This window comes from Fulmarus glacialis, unplaced genomic scaffold (genome assembly GCF_000690835.1).
Source record: "Fulmarus glacialis isolate BGI_N327 unplaced genomic scaffold, ASM69083v1 scaffold39084, whole genome shotgun sequence".
NCBI classification, from domain to species: Eukaryota; Metazoa; Chordata; class Aves; order Procellariiformes; family Procellariidae; genus Fulmarus; species Fulmarus glacialis.
The window spans coordinates 1-5,419 of record NW_009210570.1 but is presented as its reverse complement, the minus strand read 5'-3'; the positions used below and the strand labels follow the sequence as shown (position 1 = coordinate 5,419).

At 47.8% G+C, this 5,419-nt stretch overlaps 1 pseudogene; it reads right to left on the bottom strand.

Annotated features, from left to right (window-relative positions):
• Window positions 1-342: 342 nt before the first annotated feature.
• Window positions 343-786, bottom strand: LOC104076375 (annotated as a pseudogene).
• Between the last annotated feature and the right edge of the window lie 4,633 nt (window positions 787-5,419).

Genomic DNA, 5,419 nt, shown 5'->3' with positions numbered 1-5,419 from the left:
TCACTGAAACTGTAGCAATTTGCTGTTTCTTTGAAGTTGATGTAAAGCTGTTTCCTAAAAGAGATTACAGCTATTTAATTACTTGTGCCTAATGTGTGACTGTTGTGCAAACACACAAGAGGGCACTACCCTTTCCCTGAACAGATCAAGGGATGCGAATCCCACCAAAGAAACAGGAGCAATTTAAGAAAAGGTGGATTCAAACTGATAATTCAGGATCTGCTTTTGGAAGGCAGAACACCACCATGGACAGTGCAGGACTGCAGCTCGTCCAAGAGGCAGAAGGAGAGGGGGGAGAGCCAAAAAGAAACTCTGCGGACTAGCCTGTTACCGGCCCGTTCGCTAGACACATGCACAGCTCTGACAGGCACACAGACCCCAGAAAACACGGACCAGCCGGATGCTCACCAGCGTGAAGGGGGTGTTCAAAATGGTGATCATCACATCGGCAACGGCCAGGTTGACGATGAAGAGGCTGGTGGCGGAGTGCATCCTTTTGTTCTTGACCACCACGTGGCACACCAGGGTGTTGCCGAAGAGCGAGATGCAGATGATCACGGAGTAGGCTACTATCAGCAGCGCCTTCACCGTCCGGCTCTGGGACTCGCCCTCATACTTGGTCCCGCTGCCAAAGTCCCCCAGGTCCTCCAGGTCCAGATCGCTGTGGAAGAAGGATTGGTTAGGGAAGCCGTACAGTGCAGAGAAGAAGTTGGTCGTGTTGTGATCCTCTGCCCTCCAGAAGGGCTTGGAGATGTACCGCAAAGGGAACCACGTGTGCCGGCTCATGGCTCGGGAAGCAAAGCTCCAGCGCTGCCCGTGTCCCCGGGCAGGCTGCGCGTTCCTCTCTGCCTTCCTTCCTGGCAGCTCAGGTGCTAAAGTCGGTGGTTGCAGGAGGAAACACACATGCTTGCATTTTAAAAATCTGCCCCGTGGTTGCAAACAACATAAAAGAGTTGATAAATGGGTCCTTCTTCCTGTGCTGATTACACGTCAGCTTTGCTCCAGGGACTCTCCAGCTGCTGTTCTTTTTCAGACCCATATGTCTTATATACAGAAGCTGATTCAGATGCTGAAACATCAGAGATCCCCAAACATTTTCTCTCTGCACCTAGAGAGAAATCCTAGTGAATATTTCCTTTTGGGCACTGTTCTGCTTCTCTCCCACAACTTCTCCTTGCAAATCTGCTTTATTGGTTTTCCACATAGTCCTTCATCCATCAGGTCTCTGTTTCCCAAGAGTTTTCAGAGCTTGTCAGAATCAAAGAAGCAAGGACAGCCTTTCCCTTTTCTTTCCATCCTCAAAGTATCTCTGAGCTATACACTGAAGCAGCTTTGCTCAGAGGCTGAGTGGTCCCTGCTTTCCCTGTGATATACACAGCCTGCCAGATGACACACCGCATATGAAATAGCCAATAGTGTATCTTTTCCTAGTTTATCCTGAGGTATTGCACGTAGACGATGGGAGAGCCTGACGTGCAGATCTAGCAGAGCAGCAAAATACAGAGAGAGTGGATGTGCCCTGATCTTCCCTGTCTCGTCTCTCCTCCTCCTCCTCCTTTCTGGGGACCCAGCACAACAGCACGTGGGGTGAAGCATCTTTACTAATTCGCAGCGTCTTTATTTCTCTCCATGCCAGAATTTTAGCAGTCAGAGAACATCCAAGGATTTCTGCCTCCAGAGAGCTCCCAGCTTTGTGCCTGGCACTGTCCCCTTCTCGCTCTCCCGTGGCACGGAGGACAGTGTAAAAAGTGAAGTGCAACCCGAAAATGAGAACAGCAGTTTCAGAGTGCTGCTGGGTGTCCAGGGAGACTCCTGCCACAGCTCGGCCCTCCGTGCACGGAGCCAGGAGGTGGGGGAGAGCAGGAGCAAACAGCAGCAACATGGGTGGAAATCCCTTCTCTTCTCCTTCCCTTCCTTTGCAGACACAGTCATTTGCAGAGCAGCCTCCGGCTCCAAGCTCAGAAACTCAGACGCAAAGACCTTTCAGCGCTGCCTCCCTGCAGCGAGCCCCCGCGCCCCGGGCTGGGGGGGCAGGGGGGCCGAGCGGGGAGCAGGCAGGTTTTCATCCCGGATTGGAGACCAAAGGCAACTTCTCGGTTTTGACAGGCTCAGCATCCCGGCACTCATTTGGCAACACAGAATGCCTTTTGCCATAAGTGTTTTTGCCATATGTGTCTTCAGAGGCGTCACCAGGCTTCTCCGCCCTTCCTCAGCGTCCCCAGGCCCCTTTTTGCCCTGGCCCACAGCCGGCCCACGCCTGCCGCCTGCCCCGGGGCTGAGCCAGGCACGCGGCTGGCCAGGGCACGAACCGGCAAGCGGGCGGTGTCCCCTTTTTCTTCATAGTTTCTGTTGTGGAAGGGTACCAATCAACACAGTCAGGATTTTATCTGGAGGATGGTAAATCACGGATGCATCGCTTACAGCTGTAGAGGTGGAGGGCCACGGCACGCATGAGATCCGAAGCAGGGCTCTTGCTACCAAGGGAGAAACGGCAACCATTTCCCTGCACGCGTCTTCTGGAGACGCAGGCTATCAGAAATTGCTGCTGATGGCTTGGTGGTGAATGCCACCATGTGTATATATGTATATGTGTATATATACACACACACGTGCGGCGGCGGACGCAGCTGGCTCCAGGGTGGGCGAGCCCCCATGGGCATCTCCGCAGTAGCATTACAGAGGCTGTGGAAACACACGGGGCTCCATCCTCGAGCTCCTTCGCTGTCTGGTTACGACGTGCTCATTTGCCAGTGTTCCCTTTCGTTTCTTCGTCGTGCATGAGAAGGATTTGGCAGAACAGCATTTAGATGCACATGCATAAACCCGATCGCTGTGAAATGTCCCGTGTGCCGAAGGCGTGCTATTCTCATACCACAGTGCTCTTTGCAGAACTGACTTACGCCGTCAAAGGTTCAAACGCTTAAGCAATCACATGCTGGTTTGCTGCAGTTATTATCCACTTACAAACATTCTGAGCTGCTTCTAGCAGACTTCAGTGTTTGTCACACATCCATTTGAATTGCGCAGAGTCAACCTTTGTTTCTATAGAAGATTTTTGGCTTTCTCACTTTGACACTACTTGAGTCAAAAATTTTTGGCACTTTTCATTTTCATGAAATTATTTAGCATTTTCATTTTTTGGTGCTTTTTGTATCAAAAAGAAATGTCAAATTGCTGAAATTTCAATTGAGTTGAAGATTCATTTTCTGAATAGATCTAATGTAGACTAAGTGTTGATGAGGGCCAAAGAAATCGGAGCTCTACTATAAAAACTCAGATCCTTGTTTGGTCAGTAGTCTAGCAAATCTAAATACCAAAGAATCAAAGCACTTACATTAGAAAAATAAAATACATACATTTGATAGTTTGAGAGGTAAAATAAGGAAAGGTCTGAACTTCTCAGTTAAAATTTTCCAACACTATCACCAGATGCTGGTCACACAACTCATGTTGTCAGCATACATAATCTGACTCAATTCCTGTCCCTGATTTTGTAATCTACCTGGGAGTTGACACGTGCATTTTTTAAATATAAACTTGCATCTCGCCAGTGCAGCTAACCGGTCTGTTAGGAGAGTAGCTGGGTCTGGGTCTGTAAGCTCCTAGGGATTTCATCCTGCTTGGGGACATTAAAACACCAGATTATGAACATTTTCACAGGTCATCGCTACGGTTCGTTTTTAGACGGTGTTTCGCTTGCTCTTCACCTTTCTCACTCACTGCAGTCTCTGATGACCGGTAACACGGGACAGCATGATCTTTCGGACAAAAGCACAGACTGCGTTGCCTTTGCTCAGGGAGGCCAAGTCGGCTGTCGGGGATGAGTCAATGGACTTCAAGGGTTCATGGTACCTTCCCAGTACTTGCCTGCAGGGACTTTTCCCTGTCTGACAAAGATAAGTCCGGTAATTCAGCAGTCAGTTTCATTGCACGGTATGTAAAAGCATCCAGAGTCAAGGCTGCTCACTCTTGCACCTTAATTTAAGATAATTTTAAAGAAATGGCTTCTAAAGACATGATTCATCTTCATAACTGGACAGTACTTAATGATGAGCCAAATCATGATAGTAATGGAGTCTGTCTCCCCAGGCTGTCTTACTGCAGTCTTAGTAGGTATACGTATTAGAATGCTTGTCCTTGTCTGCTCCCATGAAGATGTAAAGAAAATGCTTTCATTACTGGAGTATTGAGCTTGCAAAGCTGAACAAAATTGATCCTACAGGTCCCTGCAGATTATTATATTTCATATTTATGAGGTATGTAAAGACATCATAAGAGGGCAAAAGAGAAATACTGAGAATACAAGGCCATTACATTGAACATTTTCCTAATGCAAAAGTTCCCATCACGCTCCAAAGGTGCGTTTTTCAGCTTCTTGTCTGCGTCTGCATCCGTCCTTCTCCGAGCTCCGTTGCTGGTGCCGAGCATGGGCCTCCCACGCCGGCGGGGAAAGGTCGCGAGAGCAGCTCGAGAAAAAGCTGCTGCTTGAAGCTGCTCCCACTTTTGAGCCATTTCTGCTGCAGAACATGCAATAGAGATCCACAGAGCAACCCACAGAGAAACCGGCCGTGCCTCCAAGAGCATCCTCTGTCCTCCCAGGCAAGGGGACCGCGCCGCAGAGAGGAGGGAGCACACAAATTATGGCAAAACCTAAAACAAGGTCTTCTGGTGCAATAATTTGATTTCTGGCTTGAAAAAGAAAATGTCTGTGCTTCGCCATTCAGAGTTGAAAGCAGCTGGAGTAGACGGGAAGTTTCAGTGCTTGAGCCTTGTCCAGCGGGAGAAAATTCAACAGCTGAAATTCCCAAGTCTGAATGAGGAAAAATTCATTCAGTGTGCCTGTTACATCAGGCAGCTTTTTGAAAGACTCCCGTTCCCTAGAGAAGCTAATAGTTTACACTTTTCTCTTTTAAATACAGGTTTGATAAATAACAGAAACAATGAGAGCTATATATCAACCCGTAGATTTTTTTTCTTTTCCTCAAAAGGTGTGTTATAAATAAGAGTTTGGACAGTCCTTGAAAATCATAATCCGGGGACTTTTTCTTTTTTTATACGTGCTTTAATGCACTGAGGACATTGTATTCCTCTTCACTTGCAATGACTAGTACTGCTTTTGTGACTCAGAAAATGTGGGATGAACAGGCACAGATATCTTGCAGGACATTTCATGGACTTGATAATAAGACTTGGTAAATAAACCACGTTTAGCGATAATGGAGTGAATACCCCAGTAATAAATTAAATAAAGCAGCTCTGTAATTCAGACAGATGCTTACAATCCAAAATCACAAATACATTTCACTTAGGGGCTGTTTACTGTGCAGAACAGCTTAATGTCTCAGCAACAGCAAAGCCTACAGTAGGCTGGGTCTGAAGGCAGGGCTCGGCAGGTGAGCTTTGCCACGTCCAGACCTGC